This window comes from Artemia franciscana, chromosome 12, assembly GCF_032884065.1.
Source record: "Artemia franciscana chromosome 12, ASM3288406v1, whole genome shotgun sequence".
Classification (NCBI taxonomy): Eukaryota; Metazoa; Arthropoda; class Branchiopoda; order Anostraca; family Artemiidae; genus Artemia; species Artemia franciscana.
This window is the reverse complement of record NC_088874.1, coordinates 2,903,922-2,922,998: the sequence shown is the minus strand read 5'-3', so window position 1 is coordinate 2,922,998 and position 19,077 is coordinate 2,903,922. Positions and strand designations below refer to the sequence as shown.

At 33.2% G+C, this 19,077-nt stretch overlaps 1 long non-coding RNA gene across 5 annotated transcripts in view; it reads right to left on the bottom strand.

Annotated features, from left to right (window-relative positions):
• Positions 1–19,077, bottom strand: part of LOC136033580 (uncharacterized) — a 46,806-nt gene that overhangs the window by 12,236 nt on the left and 15,493 nt on the right. For 2 of the 5 annotated variants that reach the window (XR_010618952.1, XR_010618951.1), the window contains exons 4-9: positions 17,623–17,716; positions 14,465–14,716; positions 11,718–11,810; positions 8,354–8,471; positions 7,070–7,163; positions 5,718–6,025 (exon numbers count right to left, since the gene is read on the bottom strand). This is a non-coding gene — a long non-coding RNA (uncharacterized LOC136033580). Of the gene's footprint in view, positions 1–4,316; positions 5,099–5,717; positions 6,026–7,069; positions 7,164–8,353; positions 8,472–11,717; positions 11,811–14,464; positions 14,717–17,622; positions 17,717–19,077 lie in introns of those variants that run through there. The other 3 variants (XR_010618953.1, XR_010618954.1, XR_010618955.1) reach the window with 3 other exon arrangements.

The following is a 19,077-nucleotide window of genomic DNA, read 5'->3' as shown; positions in this document are numbered from 1 at the left end:
AATACGGATGTATTTATCACATTTACTCTCGTCCCTGAATCTATTAGGGCTGAAAAATAAATATTCCCTACATCAAAATTTGTAAATATTGGTAACATATTATTAATATTTGCACTCAAAGATGGTATAATCACTGGTGAGGACCTATAAATGTGCCTGTCGCCAAACTTTGGTCCTACGAATTTTGGAGGGTTGTATCGTTTCTTCGAGGTTACCAGATGTTCGGTGTAGAACTTTCAATTGTTCTACCTTGGTTTTCTTGATTATTGTTTGAGTTGGAGTTGTTATATTGTTGCGGTCGGCTGATATAACTACCTCTTGTATTTCTATTCCAACCATTATTAGGTTGGTTTGTCCTTCCGCGATACTGATATGTATTGTGTTGGAAATTCGGATTTTGGTTTTGGTAATTACCTCTTGTCAAAAGTGTTCCCTCGATTACCTCTGGTGGCGCGCCCACTATAGTTTTTCCCCCTGGACAAACGGTTGCTTGTTCCTCCAAAATTAGGGCTATCATTGTTGTTCACAAAACAATTCCTTGGTATATTGCCTGATCGGTTACCGGTGTAGCACCTTAGTGGTTCATAATTGGTATGGGATCTCAATTGATTATTGGGGGCAAAACGTACTTGTCTTGGAGGTGTGGTGGTTCGAATCTGATTTCGAACTGGATTTGGCGATGATTCTCGGTAGAAAAATCGCAGAGAGGGATTTCTTGATTTTATAGCGGTTTTGTTTTTTACCGCATTTATTGATAATCGTTGATGCTTCAGGACAATTGAGTCTATTTCTACGGTTCTTTCTACCTTCTACTTTGTCACTTTGTAAAAGTGACATTTCCTTTTATGGTTTAATCATGCAAAATGAAGAGAGGAAAAAATAGATTATTGCAAGCTTTCTCAATCTTGGTGTTTATTGAGTTTTGCATAAAAGACTTTATTTTCCAAGAAAGAGTAAAGAGGGGTCAGAATTTTTGGAGGAGGCGATGGACAGGGATATGTCAAACTGTATTAGAAAGGTTCTTCGGTACCTTTTCCACAAGTGTGCTGGTATATATAGTGCCGATCAAATACTGAAACAATCTACCAGCCAAAAAAAAAATTATAATGGATTCGTTGCAACGACAAAAGAAAAAGAACTTAGTGAAATAGTGACAATTACCTGTGAGATTAGGCTATTAAGTTTTGCACCTTCAGGTTTGATTATATGCAGTTTATATTCAACATTGCCGAATTCAGTCTCTGGACCCAAGACTAAATTTTTCATGATATTCTTAAAAATAAGTTGGATTAAAAAAGTTGGCAGAGGTCAACACTGTTTTCACGAATTAACAATGAAAATATAGCATATATGAAGAGAGAGGGAGAGGGGGAGGGAGGGAGAGAGAAAGAGAGAGGTGAGAGACAAAGAGAGAGGGAGAGAGAGAAATAAAAAGAAAGAAAGAAAGAGAGAGAGAGAAAGAATGTTCTTAAAGGCTAATTATTCTTGAGAACAATTTATTCACTCAAATGAAGTCCGCAGACTGTTTAGACAGGAAAGAGACAAAGATAGTGGGGAACTTAACCTAGTTGATTAAGGCGTACCCCTGCAGCTACGAATAAACAGCGACAAGGCATTCATTGAGAAATATCTTACAGAGCAATACAACTTTCCGAACACAATCATTACTAATGTAAGACGCATTATAATCCAATCGCCGCCTGTCAAAAAGGTTAGGGCCACTCAGGAACCGATCAGACAAGCAGGAGCAAGCTATCAAAAATTGACCCACATCCAACCCTCTCCCATTCGTTTCTCTGTCCAAAATCTAAATTTGAAAAAATGCACACTGCAAAGATCTTACGAGCTTCCTAACCTTACTAACCAAATATCCTAACCTTACTAACCAAAATTATGTACTACAAAAGCCTATGTTTTGTCACTTTTTTTCTCTGTTGCTTCCTTCTTTTTATTTTATTGCAGACAAGTTTGTATATAACTCAAATAATTAAATTGGTAATTACTAGAAGTTAAAACTTCTATAGTCATTTTTTTTTACGTTGAGTATAATGGAGAAGACTGTTCATTTACGTGAAGAAAAAGAATGGTCTATTACACAGTATTTTTATTCATTTAGGCCCTAGGGAGAGTTAAAACTAATTTTAAAAATAACGGAAGTAAAGTTTTAGCATCAATTTAACCTCACAAGTAACACCCTTATCTAATATTAAAGAAAACAATTAAAACACTTCAAAAGTCTTTAAATTATACCCAGATAAAAAGCTGTTCCATATTCCCATCAAAGTAAATGTATTTATTTTTTAGATGCGTCAAAAAGTCACACATAAATTATGAACATTATTTAAATCCAAATAACAAACCAAGGGATGAACGTCTGAAGATAATATCGAAAATCAGTTTAGAACATAAATTTTTCATTTTGTTAAATTTTTACATTTTACAGGCATCCAATTATTTCAATAAATTAAAAAAAATTCGTATGTTTTTAACGATTCTGTGCCAGATGCTTGGACCTGCTATATAGACTGCTAATGTATAAGAAACTGTTAGATATCCGCTTTTCAACTTTTCACACCATAAAATGTAATTGTCACCATCACTTTGAACTTAACCAAACAACTTCAAATGCCATTACTTAAAATAATTATGCTTAATTTTGACTCACAATTAGTTTCACGGACTGTCGACAATTATGGTATATTTGAAATCTTAAAAAGTCATTAATCCTTTTCTACAGGATTAGCCGACAACTGAACGATTCATTAATGAATTACTCCTCTTGAGAATGAAAAATTTTGTGGCAAAATGAGAAGAAATAAGCATGCAGATGAATAGATATGACTCAATTTATATGAATAAAAAAAAAGTCCCAAGAGTGGAGCATTCTAGATTTTCAGCTTGGATTAACAAAACACTATTAGAAGTTATAGTCGGAAATAGATAGTTATAGCCGTTGGAAATAGAAAATCTATGGTTATATTAAGATTGGTTGAAATTAAGCAAAAACATTCAGTATTCCGTAAAGTATACTTGTAACAACTAACTTCAGTTATTGGACCAATAAGAAGTTTCATGAACCAATGTTATTTATCATATAATATCGCAAATCATTTCCTCTTCACATATCCCTACTTTATGTCATTATCATCTACTACAATGTAGTAAATTGCTACATCATTGCTTTCCGATGTACGCCATGTCATCTAAAAATGAAAAGAAAAACCTAGTGTAGTTCCACTATGCAAAATCTATTCAAGTCCAGTTTTCAGATATAAAAAAAGGAAAATGATCAGCGAATTTAAAAATTTCAACGAACAAAAATTATAGTTTCATCGATTCAGCAAGATATATTACAAAACTAGCTCAAATAATGGCCTGTGACACTTTCTAATAATTGTAGATTCTAAAAACTAATACTTTACTAAAAAACAAATCCAAATGGCCCCCTCCCATAGAAAAAACAACAACAACAAAAATAAGAAGAAGAAAAATAACAAAAAAATATGATATTTTTTCAGGAGCAGAAACTTCTATATCTGCTCTTAATTCCGGGGAGAGATAGTAGACAGATAGATAAGATTTTATTTTCACCAAAATTTTCATGGCATTGGCAAATTTCTTTGGTACAGTCACATTAATAAGCGACGCAAAAAAAAAATACTTCCTCCTGATTTTCTTTATACATTTTTACAAAACTAGGTATAAAACTCTTCGTTAGCCGCTGGTGGGCACAGCGTACCGGCTGAAGTTTGTCAACAGGCACTGCAACCCTGCACGGGAGTCGTTTTGTTGTGGATTGAGGGGGAAAAAGGGTTTTGTGGATTTGGTGGATCAAAGATTTTCTTCCGAAATCCATGCAGAGTTTCTCTCTTCTTGTTTCCAGAGTTTGTATTTTAAACTTTTTCAGCAGCTCTTCGTACAACATTTCTGCCTACTTCGAAACTATCATTAGAGCATCTTTTCTGAACTCTTTCGAGCCTGGCGCTTTGCTCAGCCGTCAATCCAAAATACCGTACAAGGGCTGTATATTCCAGAATTGGGCGAATAAAATATGTAAATATTCGGAGGAGCATATCTGGAGGGGCTCTATGTTTCGACATAAGCTTGAGCATCCGCAGGCCAGCACTACCCATTTTACTAGACTAGCTGCGTTTGCTTCCCATTTTAAATCACTGGTTATAATAACTCCCAAGAGTTTAATCTTACTGACTTTAAGATAATCAGAGATAGTTGGTTGGAAATTAGGTTAAGAAGAATTAGAAAAGGAAAAAGTTAAAATAGAAGATTTACTGTCATATTTGAAACGGTAGATTTAGTCTTTACATAATAAATTAAAATTTGAGCTTCGCTACATTCATTGCTTCACAAATTTCGCATCATTTCTGATGCGAGAAGCTGATATTGCTTTCCGGTTCAGCAAATTTATTTACGAAAAAAGGGAAGAGATATAAAAATGCAGATTTAGTCCTGAAACAATAGGAGCAAAACATTATCCTGATTTATTCCAACCATGCTCTTTCAGCTTTGAATGTTTTGCCAGTAAAAGTCGGGCTTCTTGATAATGCTATGCGAGCATAACAGCAATAAAACTTCATTGAAACAACCGACGAATGCTGTCTATCGCAGCATTTTCTTTTCTTTGCAGACCAAGGATAAGTGTTTACTATTAGTACCAATACGCAGCTTTACAATTCGTTTTTTTTAGCAGGAGAGCTAACTTCCTGATCAAAACTAAAAATTCTAATTTTAAGAAATGTGGATTATTTTACTTCTCACTTTTCGCAAGTATTTACAGTTTTCTACCTTTAAAGACTTCAAACTTTTAAATTTTTTTTAGAAAACTTGCTTCTTGATCAAAACCCAATATTACACTGTAGATCGAGGAGGTGTTCGGTCGTGTGAGTTTTCGGTAAGACAGGTATTTGCAACGTGATTTTTTTCAAGAATCAGGTCTTTTCACGGCGTCTTTACACCTGCTACCATGCCCGTCATCCAACATTCCTTTTAACAGCACATGGATTAATGTCGACTTCCCAGCGTCTTTTTTTCCCAAAAGAGCTATTCGTGTTTCTGGGCAATTTTGGTCAGCTTTAGGTAACTTTAAAAGAAATGAGATTATTTTACAAAGTTGGAGGATCATCATTAAGGTTAAAAAGATACAGCCCAGCATTAATACTAGAAATTTCAAGGCAAAAGCCGGGGAGTGATGCAATATCCGATATGTACCGTTTCAAAAGGTGAGAATATTTTCTTTGACATAAATATCGAGATCACCATCTAATGCTCAATGTTCTTTTATGTATAACTTCCACATAAATTATTGGTGAGCAAACCAAGCGTTTTGAGCTTTAAAAATGATTCAGAATGAAAAAACTAGGAACATAGTTTTATGTGTAGGCCAACAAAATAGCCTACCTCTGTAAATACCAGAAAAAATAGTCACACATGTCAAAAATACAAAGGTTAAGGAATACTGCAGATTCTCCAATGATTTTGACATCAATCTCGCGCTACAGATGCAAAATATTTAAATGGTGAGAACCTTGTTTAATTCAACTACAGATATATTTCTTTATATATTTTTTTTCAATCCAGACAGAGGTTGTAACAATAACAGCCGCATATCTGAATGGCCTAACTAAAAAAAAAAAAAAAAAAAAAAAAAAAAAAAAAAAAAAAAAAAAAAAAAAAAATTATATATTTTTTTTCAATCCAGACAGAGGTTGTAACAATAATAGCCGCATATCTGAATGGCCTATTTTTTTCAATCTTTTATTTTTCCATATTGTATTTCGTGATCGCAGCCACATTGGTAGCAGAAGCATTGGGAGTCATTCCTCACATCAAGCAATTGACGAATTTCCATATTAGTAGACCTATCTGCTTCTTCGTATTCGTGCTCAGATAATACCATAGTTCTCGGCCTAGAAATTTGCTGAGTCACTTACAACTTTTTTTTCTTCGGATCAATCACTTATTTAATACTGATAACTGGTTTGTTTTCTCAAGAATCTGAATGGCCTGGCTAAAAAAAAAAAAAAATCTTAATGGCCTAAAATATCTGAATGGCCAATATCTGAAAAAAAAATATCTGAATGGCCAAAATATCTGAATGGCCTGAAAAATTGCACATAGAACTTAAAAAGTACAATTTTCCAGATTGGGATCCATGTACCCTAATAAAACCGTTAATACCCAAGACTAATGCCTAATGAACCTATAAAATATAAAACCCAATTCACCCCTATAGCTCTTATTGACCCTCGGCCTGCATGAACCATACATAAATCAATTTAGAATTTAATCGAGCAATAAGACGTACTAGTCCAAGAAGGAAATTCTACAAAGCGAACAGATAATAGTATATCTAACTGGATATTATGCACATTATATTCTGATATAATTAAGAAGATTGTCACTTTTACAGGCCGAAAACATGAGAAAAAACTCCTAATTTCTCTCTGTGAAGGTTCAATATACCCGTCACGGCTACCAATGAATAATTTCCAAGAACCTGGAATCATTCGAGCTGACCAGAAGCCCAGCCCTTAACCAAAAAAGAACCAACAATTCACTTTCAAGGACTTTTGAAACCAATTCGATTGCCCTTAACCAAAAAAGAAAAACACCCAATAAAAATACTTGTGGGCAAGGCCCTGATAACAGAAATGCCTGGAAAGACCAGTGCAAAAATGAGAAACACACACACGCGTAAGTACTGCGCTTCTTGATTTTCTCGTATTAGGCCCCACTTGCATGTGGTTTGGTCTTTTCCCTAATGCAACTGTTTGTTTTGTTTCTTTTTTTCTCTGTTACTTCCTTCTTTTTATTTCATTGCAGACAAGTTTGTATATAACTCAAATAATTAAATTGGTAATTACTAGAAGTTAAAACTTCTATTGTCGTTTTTTTACGTTGAGTATAATAGAGAAGACTTTTCATTTACGTGAAGAAAAATAATGGTCTATTACACAGTATTTTTATTCATTTAGGCCCTAGGGATAGTTAAAACTAATTTTAAAAATAACGGAAGCAAAGTTTTATCGTAGGAGAAATGAATGCGCCTCACCTTCCGAACAATCACCTTCACAAAGCTTTTGTCTTCAGCCACTGACGCTTGAAATTTTACATATGCTGTAGCTCCAATTTCCGACGCTATTTTCCTTAAAAAGATCATTCTATTGAATTTGTTATACAAAAGACATGAAACTAAAGAAAATGTAAGAAAATCTGCACTCACTACAGATTTTGAAAGGATTATACTGTTCATCTGATACGAAAAGTGGAGGATATTTCTGGTGTTCCACCATAATGGATATATTAAAAAAAAATTAAGGTATTTTTGGTATTGTAACACCAAGAGTTCATTAAGTATTCACAAGAAAAATAGCATCAATTTAACCTCACAAGTAAACCCTTATCTAATATTAAAGAAAACAATTGAAAAACTTCAAAAATCTTTAAATTATACCCAGAAAATAAGCTGTTCCATATTCCCATCAAAGTAACTGTATTTATTTTTTCGATGCGTCAAAAAGTCACACATAAATTATGAACATTATTTAAATCCAAATAACAAACCAAGGAATGAACGTCTGAAGATAATATCGAAAATCAGTTTAGAATATAAATTTTACATTTTAAAGGCTTCCAATTATTTCAATAAATAAAAAAAAATTCGAATATTTTTAACGTTTCTGTGCCAGCTGCTTGGACCTGCTATATCGACTGCTAATGTATAAGAAACTGTTAGGTATTCGCTTTTCAACTTTTCACAACATAACATGTAATTGTCACCATCACTTTGAACTTAACCAAACAACTTCAAATGCCATCACTTTGAACTTAACCAACCAACTTCAAATGCCATCACTTAAAATAATTATGCTTGGTTTTGACTCACTATTAGTTTCACGGACTGTCGACAATTATGGTATATTTGAAATCTTAAAACTCATTAATCCTTTTCTACAGGATTAGCCAACAACTGAACGATTCATTAATGAATTACTCCTCTTGAGAATGAAAAATTTTGTGGCAAAATGAGAAGAAATAAACTTGCAGATGAATAGATATGAATCAATTTATAAAAAAAAAAGTCCTTATAGTGGAGCATTCTAGATTTTCAGCTTGGATTAACGAAACACTATTAGAAGTTATTGTCGGAAATAGATAGTTATAGCTGTTAGAAATAGAAAATCTATGGTTATATTAAGATTGGTTGAAATTAAGCAAAAACATTCAGTATTCCGTAAAGTATACTTGTAACAACTAACTTCAGTTATTGGACCAATATGAAGTTTCATGACCGAATGTTATTTATCATATAATATCGCAGATTTTTATTCCATACCGTAGCGCATCCAAGCTTTTCGTCATTTCCTCTTCACATATCCCTACTTTATGTCATTATCATCGACTCCAATGTAGTAAATTGCTACATCATTGCTTTCCGATGTACGCGATGTCATCTAAAAATGAAAAGAAAAATCTAGTGTAGTTCCACTATGCAAAATCTATTCAAGTCTAGTTTTCAGATATAAAAAAAGGAAAATGATCAGCGAATTTAAAAATTTCAACGAACAAAAATTATAGTTTCATCGATTCAGCAAGATATATTACAAAACTAGCTAAAATAATGGCCTGTGATACTTCCTAATACTTGTAGAATTCTAAAAACTAGTGCTTTACTAAAAAAACAAATCCAAATGGCCCCTCCCATAGAAAAAACAACAACAACAAAAATAAGAAAAAAAAAATATGATATTTTTTCAGGAGCAGAAACTTCTATATCTGCTCTTAATTCCGGGGAGACATAGTAGACAGATAGATAAGATTTTATTTACACCAATATTTTCATCGCTCTGGCAAATTTCTTTGGTACAGTCACATTAATAAGCGACGCAAAAAAAATACTTCCTCCTGATTTTCTTTATACATTTTTACAAAACTAGGTCTAAAACTCTTCTTTAGCCGCTGGTGGGCACAGCGTACCGGCTTCGCATCATTTCTGATGTGAGAAGCTGATATTGCTTTCCGGTTCAGCAAATTTATTGACGAAAAAAGGGAAGAGAGACATAAAAATACCGATTTAGTCCTGAAAGAATAGGAGCAAAACATTATCCTGATTTATTCCAACCATGCTCTTTCAGCTTTGAATGTTTTGCCAGTAAAAGTCGGGCTTCTTGATAATGCTATGCGAGCATAACAGCAATAAAACTTCATTGAAACAACCGACGAATACTGTCTATCGCAGCATTTTCTTTTCTTTGCAGACCAAGGATAAGTGTTTACAATTAGTACCAATACGCAGCTTTACAATTCGTTTTTTTTTAGCAGGAGAGCTAACTTCCTGATCAAAACTAAAAATTCTAATTTTAAGAAATGTGGATTATTTCACTTTTCACTTTTTTCAAGTATTTACAGTTTACTACCTTTAAAGACTTCACACTTTTCAATTTTTTTTAAAAAACCTTCTTCTTGATCAAAACCCAATATTACACTGTTGATCGAGGAGGTGTTTGGTCGTTTGGGTTTTCGGTAAGACAGGTATTTGCATCGTGATTTTTTTCAAGAATCACGTCTTTTCAAGGTGTCTTTACACCTGCTACCATGCCCGTCATCCAACATTCCTTTTAACAGCACATGGATTAATGTCGACTTCCCAGCATCTTTATTTCCCAAAAGAACGATTCGTGTTTCTGGGTAATTTTTGTCAGCTTTAGGTCCCTTTAAAAAAATAAGATTATTTTACAAAGTTTGAGGATCATCATTAAGGTTAAAAAGATACAGCCCAGCATTAATAGAAGAAATTTCAAGGCAAAACCCGGAGAGTGATGCAATATCCGATATGTACCGTTTCAAAAGGTGAGAATATTTTCTTTGACATAAATATCGAGATCACAATCTAATGCTCAATGATCTTTTATGTACAACTTCCACATAAATTATTGGTGAGCAAACCAAGCGTTCTGAGCTTTAAAAAATGATCACAACGAAAAAACTAGGAACATTGAATAGCCAACAAAATAGCCTACCTTTGTAAATACCAGAAAAAATAGTCACAAATGTCAAAAATACAAAGGTTAAGGAATACTGCAGATTCTCCTTTGATTTTGACATCAATCTGGCGCTACCGATGCAAAAAATTTAAATGGCGAGAACTTTGTTTAATTCAACTACAGATATATTACTTTATATATTTTTATTCAATCCAGACAGAGGTTGTAACAATAATAGCCGCATGTCTGAATGGCCTAACTAAAAAAAAAAAAAAAAAAAAAAAAAAAAAAAAAAAAAAAAAAAAAAAAAAAAAAATATATATATATATATATATATGTATATATATATATATATATATATATATTTATATATATATTTTTCAATCCAGACAGAAGTTGTAATAATAATAGGCGCATATCTGAATGGCCTATTTTTTCAATCTTGTATTTCGTGATATTGTATTTCGTGATCGCAGCCACATTGGTAGCAGAAACATTGGGAGTCATTCCTCACATCAAGCAATTGACGAATTTCCATATTAGTAGACCTATCTGCTTCTTCGTATTCGTGCTCAGATAATACCATAGTTCTCGGCTTAGAAATTTGCTGAGTCACTTACAACTTTTTTCTCTTCGGATCAATCACTTATTTAATACTAATAACTGGTTTGTTTTCTCAAGAATCTGAATGGCCTAACTAAAAAAAAAAAAAAACTGAATGGCCAATATCTGAAAAAAAAAACATATCGCAATGGCCTGAAAAATTGCAAAAAACCCAAAAAGTACAATTTTCCAGATTGGGATCCTTGTACCGTAATAAAACCGTTAATACCCTCCTCTCTCCAAGACTAATGCCTAATGCACCTATATAATATAAAACTCAATTCACCCCTATAGCTCTTATTGACCCTCGGCCTGCATGAACCATACATAAATCAATATAAAATTTAATTGGGCAATAAGACACTAGTACAAGAAGGAAATTCTGCAAAGCGAACAGATAATAGTATATCGAACTGGACATTATGCACATTATATTCTGATATAATTACGAAGATTGTCACTTTTACAAGCCGAAAACATGAGAAAAAAAACCCCAATTTCTCTCTGTGAAGGTTCAATATACCCGTCACGGCTACCAATGAATAATTTCCAAGAACCTGGAATCACTCGAGCTGACCAGAAGCCGAGCCCTTAACACAAAAAGAACCAACAATTCACTTTCAAGGACTTTTGAAACCAATTCGATTGCCCTTAACCAAAAAAGAAATAAACCCAATAAAAATACATGTGGGCAAGGGCCTGATAACAGAAATACCTGGAAAGATCATTGCAAAAATGAGAAACACACACACGCGTGAGTATTGCACTTCTTGATTTTCTCGTATTAGGCCCCACTTGCATGTGGTTTCGTCTTTTCACTAATGCAACTATTTGTTTTGTTTCTTTTTTTCTCTGTTACTTCCTTCTTTTTATTTTATTACAGACAGGTTTGTATATAACTCAAATAATTAAATTGGTAATTACTAGAAGTTAAAACTTCTATAGTCGTTTTTTTTACGTTGAGTATAATAGAGACGACTTTTCATTTACGTGAAGAAAAAGAATAGTCTATTACACAGTATTTTTATTCATTTAGGCCCTAGGGAGAGTTAAAACTAATTTTAAAAATAACAGAAGCAAAGTTTTATCGTAGGAGAAATGACTGCGCCTCACCTTCCGAACAATCACCTTCCCAAAGCTTTTGTTTTCAGCCACTGATACTTGAAATTCTACATATACTGTAGCCCCAATTTCCGACGCTATTTCCTTAAAAAGATCATTCTATTGAATTCGTTATACATAAGTCGTGAAACTAAAGAAAAATTTAGAAAATCTGCACTCACTACAGATTTTGAAAGGATTATACTGTTCATCTGATACGAAAAGTGGAGGATATTTCTGGTGTTCCACCATAATTGAAATAGTAAAAAAGAAATAAAAGTATTTTTGGTATTGTAACACCAAGAGTTCATTAAGTATTCACAAGAAAAATAGCATCAATTTAACCTTACAAGTAACACCCTTATCTAATATTAAAGAAAACAATTAAAAAACTTCAAAAATCTTTAAATTATACCCAGAAAAAAAGCTGTTCCATATTCCCAACAAAGTAAATGTATTTATTTTTTAGATGCGTCAAAAAGTCAAACATAAATTATGAACATTATTTAAATCCAAATAACAAACCAAGGAATGGACGTCTGAAGATAATATCGAAAATCAGTTTAGAACATAAATTTTTCATTCTGTTAAATCTTTACATTTTACAGGCATCCAATTATTTCAATAAATTAAAAAAAATTCAAATGTTTTTAACGATTCTGTGCCAGATGCTTGGACTTGCTATATCGACTGCTAATGTATAAGAAACTGTTAGATATTTGCTTTTCAACTTTTCACACCATAAAATGTAATTGTCACCACTTTGAACTTAACCAAACAACTTCAAATGCCATCACTTAAAATAACTATGCTTAGTTTTGACTCACTATTAGTTTCACGGACTGTCGACAATTATGGTATATTTGAAATCTTAAGACTCATTAATCCTTTTCTACAGGATTAGCCAACAACTGAACGATTCATTAATGAATTACTCCTCTTGAGAATAAAACATTTTGTGGCAAAATGAGAAGAAATAAGCTTGCAGATGAATAGATATGACTCAATTTATAAAAAAAAATACGTCCTTAGAGTGGAGCATTCTAGATTTTCAGCTTGGATTAACGAAACACTATTTTCTATTTATTTTTTATTTTATTTTCTAAAAATGAATAGAAAAACCTAGCGTAGTTCCACTATGCAAAATCTATTCAAGTCCAGTTTTCAGATATAAAAAAAGGAAAATGATCAGCAAATTTAAAAATTTCAACGAACAAAAATTAAAGTTTCATCGATTCAGCAAGATATATTACAAAACTAGCTCAAATAATGGCCTGTGATACTTCCTAATACTTGTAGAATTCTAAAAACTAATACTTTACTAAAAAAAAATCCAAATGGCCCCCTCCCATAGAAAAAAAAAACAACAAAAATAAGAAGAAGAAAAATAACAAAAAAATTATATATTTTTTCAGGAGCAGAAACTTCTATATCTGCTCTTAGTTCCGGGGAGAGATAGTAGACAGATAGATAAGATTTTATCTTCGCCAATATTTTCATGGCACTGGCAAATTTCTTTGGTACAGTCACATTAATAAGCGACGCAAAAAAAAATACCTCCTGATTTTCTTTATACATTTTTACAAAACTAGGTATAAAACTCTTCGTTAGCTGCTGGTGGGCACAGCCTACCGGCTGAAGTTTGTCAACAGGCACTGCAACCCTGCACGGGAGTCGTTTTGTTGTGGGTTGAGGGGGGAAAAGGGTTTTGTGGATTGGGTGGATCAAAGATTTTCTTCCGAAATCCATGCAGTTTCTCTCTTCTTCTTTCCAGAGTTTGTATTTTAAACTTTATCAGTAACTCTTCATACAACATTTCTGCCTACTTCGAAACTATCATTAGAGCATCTTTTCTGAACTCTTTCGAGCCTGGCGCTTTGCTCAGCCGTCAATCCAAAATACCGTACAAGAGCTGTATATTCCAGAATTGGGCGAATAAAATATGTAAATATTCGGAGGAGTTGATCTGGAGGGGCTCTATGTTTCGACATAAGCTTGAGCATCCGCAGGCTAGCACTACCCATTTTACTAGATTAGTTGCGTTTGCTTCCCATTTTAAATCACTAGTTATAATAACTCCCAAGAGTTTAATCTTACTGACTTTAAGAGAATCAGAGATAGTTGGTTGGAAATTAGGTCAAGAAGAATTAAAAAAGGAAATAGTTAAAATAGAATATTTACTGTCATTTACTATCATATTTGAAACGGTAGCTTTAGCCTTTACAAAATCAATTAAAATTTGAGCTTTGCTTCACAAATTTGCTTCATTTGCTTCACAAATTTCGCATCATTTCTGATGCGAGAAGTTGATATTGCTTTCCGGTTCAGCAATTTTTTTTACGAAAAAAGGGAAGAGAGGTATAAAAATGCAGATATAGTCCTGAAAGAATAGGAGCAAAACATTATCCTGATTTATTCCAACCATGCTCTTTCAGCTTTGAATGTTTTGCCAGTAAAAGTCGGGCTTCTTGATAATGCTATGCGAGCATAACAGCAATAAACCCTCATTGAAACAACCGAAGAATACTGTCTATCGTAGCATTTTCTTTTCTTTGCAGACCAAGGATAAGTGTTTACAATTAGTACCAATACGCAGCTTTACAATTCGTTTTTTTTTAGCAGGAGAGCTAACTTCCTGATCAAAACTAAAAATTCTAATTTTAAGAAATGTGGATTATTTCACTTCTCACTTTTCGCAAGTATTTACAGTTTTCTACCTTTAAAGACTTCACACTTTTCAATTTTTTTAAAAAACCTACTTCTTGATCAAAACCCAATATTACACTGTTGATCGAGGAGGTGTTCGGTCGTGTGAGTTTTCGGTAAGACAGGTATTCGCGTCGTGATTTTTTTCAAGAATCACGTCTTTTCAAGGTGTCTTTACACCTGCTACCATGCCCGTCATCCAACATTCCTTTTAACAGCACATGGATTAATGTCGACTTCCCAGCGTCTTCATTTCCCAAAAGAGCGATTCGTGTTTCTGGGCAATTTTGGTCGGCTTTAGGTCCCTTTAAAAGAAATAAGATTATTTTACAAAGTTGGAGGATCATCATTAAGGTTAAAACGATACAGCCCAGCATTAATAGAAGAAATTTCAAAGCAAAAGCTTGGGAGTGATGCAATATCCGATATGTACCGTTTCAAAAGGTGAGAATATTTTCTTTGACATAAATATCGAGATCACCATCTAATGCTCAATGGTCTTTCATGTATAACTTCCACATAAATTATTGGTGAGCAAACCAAGCGTTCTGAGCTTTAAAAATGATTCAGAACGAAAAAACTAGGAACATTGAATAGCCAACAAAATAGCCTACCTTTGTAAATACCAGAAAAAATAGTCACACATGTCAAAAATACAAAGGTTAAGGAATACTGCAGATTCTCCTTTGATTTTGACATCAATCTCGCGCTACAGATGCAAAAAATTTAAATGGCGAGAACCTTGTTTAATTCAACTACAGATATATTCCTACGTATTCGTTACTGATAAAACATGTTTGTGACTTTTGTGGGATTATACATTTAGACAAACCTTTGTTCCAAACTTCCATATTTTCCGTTTTTTTTCAAAATCCTTTATTTTCGAAACGGAGAGAGAGAAAGAAAAAAGAGAGAGAGAGAGAAAAAAGAGAGAGAGAGAGAGAGAGATAGAGAGCATTAAATATTCACGTACTTTGTTTCGAGGACATAAGTTTTATGCTAACTAAAAAGGAGAAATAGCTTACAATTCGAAATACTAATATATTTAAATATCTCCTACTGCAACTGTTTAAATTAGCAGTTGGCCAAAACCCTGCACTCCAATGCTGACTCAAATAACAGTACATTTCAAGTAAACACCTTTTGGTGTCGGTGACTGTTTAATATATATAAACAAAAGTCGCTTCATGTATAATAATGCGTCCTATTCTTCCAATGTATAGGCCACATAATTATTGAAATTTTAAAAATAACCAAGAAAACTGACCAACTCAAAACTCAACCAATTTTTTTTTTCATACATTTTTTTTACATCACTTCTGACTCTAGATTATGAAAAACTTAGGGTAGGGGCTCATATAGAAATAGTCAAAGTCTTTTCCAAAAACAACCTTTTGAGGATCAGAGACAGATTTCAGCAAACGGATTGACAGATTATTCCAAGTAGAAGTACACTGCCCCGACAAAGCTGTTCTTCGATTAATCTGTACAAAATATATTATTCTTAGATTTAGTCCAAGGGTATCTGATTGGTGCTACAATTCACCCTAAAAGCCCCCTTTCAGGATTTCTGCAGGGGTGTGTCCAGAATTCTGGAGAGCCTTGGAAAAAAAATCCACAATCGGCCACAGATCTAATGCAAAACTTCCAAAAGAGTCATGGTTGAGATGTATGGTAATAGATCGTTATAACAGAATGACATAGAATATTATACCCTTTTTTCACGTGCGCAAGGACTAGATTCGAGTTGTGCGCCCTCTGATGGGGCAAGAAATGATATCCCAGATCACAGATGTTCTAATAAACGGTGAAATTCAACATTCATGCATCAGGCCGCTTGTCTATCTCCAAGCTATATGCAGAAAAGGGAAGCTCAGACACTTTAGCTCAGGAAATCGAAAACTTCACGTTAACGATTAGCTTCATTGGACACGAAGTCATCAGCTAAATAGAATAGAAGATTCACAAGGTTGTATTTGCCATTCATATATGGTTGAGTTGGGAAAAGATATGAGCGACTCGCAAAATTCGTCAGTCACTTTTGTTGTCGTTTTTGTTGGTGCTATTTTTGTTTCAATCCAGACAGAGGTTGTAACAATAATAGCCGCATATCTGACAAGCCTAACTAAAAAAAAAAAAAAAAAAAAAAAAAAAAAAAAAAAAAAAAAAAAAAAAAAAAAAAAATTCATTACAACTGATAGCTAGCCGAAAATCAGCCAATAAGAAATAACTGTAATTTCACACTCCCAAGAAAAATTGCACATAGAATCCAAAAAGTACAATTTTCCAGATTGGGATCCATGTACCCTAATAAAACCGTTAATACCCTCCTCTCTCCAAGACTAATGCCTAATGAACCTATAAAATATAAAACCTAATTCACCCCTATAGCTCTTATTGACCCTCGGCCTGCATGAGCCATAAATAAAACATTGTAAAATTTAATTTGAGCAATAAGACGTACTAGTACAAGAAGGAAATTCTGCAAAGCGAAGAGATAATCGTATATCTAACTGGAAATTATGCACATTATATTCTGATATAATTAAGAAGATTGTCACTTTTACAGGCCGAAAACATGAGAAAAACCCTCAATTTCTCTCTGTGAAGGTTCAATATACCCGTCACGGCTACCAATGAACAATTTCCAAGAACCCGGAATCACTTGAGCCGACCAGAAGCCGAGCCCTTAGCCCAAAAAGAACCAACAACTCACTTTCAAGGACTTTTGAAACCAATTCAATTGGCCTTAACCAAAAAAGAAAAATACCCAATAAGAATACTTCTGGGCGAAGTCCTGATAACAGAAATACCTGGAAAGACCATTGCAAAAATGAGAAACACACACACGCGTAAGTACTGCACTTCTTGCTTTTCTCGTATTAGGCCCCACTTGCATGTGGTTTCGTCTTTTCATTAATGCAACTGTTTGTTTTGTCTCTTTTTTTCTCTGTTACTTCCTTCTTTTTATTTTATTGCAGACAAGTTTGTATATAACTCAAATAATTAAATTGGTAATTACTGGAAGTTAAAACTTCTATAGTCATTTTTCTTACGTTGAGTATAATAGAGAAGACTGTTCATTTACGTGAAGAAAAAGAATGGTCTATTACACAGTATTTTTATTCATTTAGGCCCTAGGGAGAGTTAAAACTAATTTTAAAAATAACGGAAGCAAAGTCTTATCGTAGGAGAAATGACTGCGCCTCACCTTCCGAACAATCACCTTCGCAAAGCTTTTGTTTTCAGCCACTGACGCTTGAAATTCTACATATGCTGTAGCTCCAATTTCCGACGCTATTTTCCTTGAAAAGATCATTCTATTGAATTTGTTATTCATAAGACATGAAACTAAAGAAAAGTTAAGAAAATCTGCACTCACTACAAATTTTGAAAGGATTTTACTGTTCATCTGATAAGAAAAGTGGAGGATATTTCTGGTGTTCCACCATAATGGATATAGTAAAAAAAAAAATTAAAGTATTTTTGGTATTGTAACACCGAGAGTTCATTAAGTATTCACAAGAAAAATAGCATCAATTTAACCTTACAAGTAACACCCTTATCTAATATTAAAGAAAACAATTAAAAATCTTTAAATTATACCCAGAAAAAAAGCTGTTCCATATTCCCATCAAAGTAAATGTATTTATTTTTTAGATGCGTCAAAAAGTCACACATAAATTATGAACATTATCTAAAACCAAATAACAAACTAAGGAATGAACGTCTGAAGATAATATCGAAAATCAGTTTAGAACATAAATTTTTCATTCTGTTAAATTTTTACATTTTACAGGCATCCAATTATTTCAATAAATTAAAAAAATCGAATGTTTTTAACGATTTTGTGCCAGATGCTTGGACCTGATATATCGACTGCTAATGTATAAGAAACTGTTAGATATTCGCATTTCAACTTTTCACAACATAAAATGTAATTGTCACCATCACTTTGAACTTAACCAAACAACTTCAAATGCCATCACTTAAAATAATTATGCTTAGTTTTGACTCACTATTGGTTTCACGGACTGTCGACAATTATGGTATATTTGAAATCTTAAAACTCATTAATCCTTTTCTACAGGATTAGCCAACAACTGAACGATTCATTAATGAATTACTCCTCTTGAGAATTAAAAATTTTGTGACAAAATGAGAAGAAATAAGCTTGCCGATGAATAAATATGACTCAATTTATATAAATAAAAAAAAAGTCCCAAGAGTGGAGCATTCTAGATTTTCAGCTTGGATTAACGAAACACTAATAGAAGTTATAGTCGGAAATAGATAGTTATATCCGTTGGAAATCCATGGTTATATTAAGATTGGTTAAAATTGAGCAAAAACATTCAGTATTCCGTAAAGTATACTTGTAATAGCTTACTTCAGTTATTGGACCAATAAGAAGTTTCATGACCCAATGTTATTTATCATATAATATCGCAAATTTTTATTCTACACCGTAGCGCATCCAAGCTTTTCGTCATTTCCTCTTTAAATATCCCTACTTTATGTCCATTATCATCGACTCCAATATAGTAAATTGCTACATCATTGCCTTCCAATGTACGCCTTGTCATCTAAAAATGAAAAAAAAACCTAGTTTGGTTCCACTATGCAAAATCTATTCAAGTCCAGTTTTCAGATATAAAAAAAGGAA